We start from the raw sequence: 2,519 nt of genomic DNA on the forward strand, positions 1-2,519 counted from the left end.
TATCTATCTATCTATCTATCTATCTATCTATCTATCTATCTATCTATCTATCTATCTATCTGTCCGTCTATCTATCCGTCTATCCATCCATCCATCCGTCAGTCTATCTATCTATCTATCTATCTATCTATCTATCTATCTATCTATCTATCTATCTATCTATCTATCTATTTCTCTGTCTGTCTGTCTATCTATCTATCTATCTATCTATCTATCTGTCTGTCTGTCTGTCTGTCTATCTATCGGTCTGTCCGTCTATCTATCTATCTATCTATCTATCTATCTATCTATCTATCTATCTATCTATCTATCTATCTATCTATCTATCTGTCTGTCTGTCTGTCTGTCTATCTATCGGTCTATCTATCTATCTATCTATCTATCTATCTATCTATCTATCTATCTATCTATCTATCTATCTATCTATTTATCTGTCTGTCTGTCTATCTATCTGTCTGTCTGTCTATCTATCTATCTATCTATCTATCTATCTATCTATCTATCTATCTATTTATCTGTCTGTCTGTCTATCTATCTGTCTGTCTGTCTATCTATCGGTCTGTCCGTCTATCTATCTATCTATCTATCTATCTATCTATCTATCTATCTATCTATCTATCTATCTATCTATCTATCTATCTATCTATCTATCTATCTATCTATCTATCTATTTATCTGTCTGTCTGTCTATCTATCGGTCTGTCCGTCTATCTATCTATCTATCTATCTATCTATCTATCTATCTATCTATCTATCTATCTATCTATCTATCTATCTATCTATCTGTCTGTCTGTCTGTCTGTCTGTCTGTCTGTCTGTCTGTCTGTCTGTCTATCTATCTATCTATCTATCTATCTATCTATCTATCTATCTATTTCTCTGTCTATCTATCTATCTATCTATCTATCTATCTATCTATCTATCTATCTATCTATCTATCTATCTATCTATCTATCTATCTGTCTGTCTGTCTATCTATCGGTCTGTCCGTCTATCTATCTATCTATCTATCTATCTATCTATCTATCTATCTATCTATCTATCTATTTATCTGTCTGTCTGTCTATCTATCGGTCTGTCCGTCTATCTATCTATCTATCTATCTATCTATCTATCTATCTATCTATCTATCTATCTATCTATCTATCTATCTATCTACACTGTAAAACCCGACATGTTAACCTAACTCCGTTTGAGGAAACCGATTGCCTTAAACCATTAAAGTTGAAAAAACTAACAGTTGTGAGTACTCTGAACTTAATTCAGTGGAGTTCAGAAAAGAAGCTATACATTGCAATCAAGTAATTAAGTGATTAACTGAGTGATAATTGTGAATTAGTGATGAACAGCTGCTGTTAACAAACAGAATCACTGAAGAAAAGAGAAACACAAGAACTACTACAACTGACTTCAGACACAGACTTAGATGAAATCAACTGAAATAAAATACATGAAATCTCTCAAGATCTGATCAAACAACCCCACAAACAGCATCAGCAGCTCCACTTATTAATAACCAGACTGACTTTATTTCTGTCAGACGTCTACAGAAGATCTTATTGAGAATGAACTAAGGTTTAGATGTTGATTTATTGTTTCATGTGAAGTAACCATGTTAGAGATCAGTGTTTGCTTTAGTTGGGCTCTTGACCCTTGACTTCTGTCTTAGTCTTTTCTCTGGCTGTTATAACCGTGTGTTTCTAAAACACATTTGTTCTAATTCAAAAGCCCAGAAGAAAAGCCATCAGGTGTTAACCTGTACCTAGGTGTAGGTTGTTATACTTTATATTGGTGATGATAATCATCAATTATTGAACTGTACGAAGTCTAATCTGTCTGTCTGTCTGTCTGTAGCCCCCTAAGGCTATTGAATTGTGTTTAACAAGGAAATACTATTTAAATTGTTCTACTTCAAAATGTCATATTTATTTGTTACTTGTCATTTCTTTGTAATTATCTGTAAATACATTTACTGGCCATTTCTGAGTTTAAATTATTTCAAAAGAAGTCTAAGCAGCTACTACATAATTGTGTTTACAGTCTATCATCTATTTTGAATAGAATACTAATATAAGCCTGTTGAATATGTGACAGGCTTATTAAAAACACTCCATAAACACACACACACACACACACACACACACACACACACACACACACACACACACACAAAGTAAATGGGGAAGTTTGGAGCTTTCACATTCACTTCCCCAAAATGTGAATGTGAGATACTTTTATGGACACTTGTGTAATGTCATCTCTTTTCTGGAGTTGAGTACTCTGAATGTCTTTTATTTTTGGATTTTAAAAAATCCCTTAATGAAGATTCAAACAATATAACTGAAGAGCTTAATGAGACTAATGAGGGTAAATCAGTTGTTTCACTGTCCTCTTGAATGCTAGGTTCTGATTATGTATTTGGATAGGACTGTTTTAATTAGTTGATCAGTGCATTGTGACTCCTGAGCGAGAACCCGAGGGTTTTGAGAGTCTGTGTGTTCTCATGTTTTCCCAATAGT

This window comes from Carassius gibelio, chromosome B25 (assembly GCF_023724105.1).
Source record: "Carassius gibelio isolate Cgi1373 ecotype wild population from Czech Republic chromosome B25, carGib1.2-hapl.c, whole genome shotgun sequence".
NCBI classification, from domain to species: Eukaryota; Metazoa; Chordata; class Actinopteri; order Cypriniformes; family Cyprinidae; genus Carassius; species Carassius gibelio.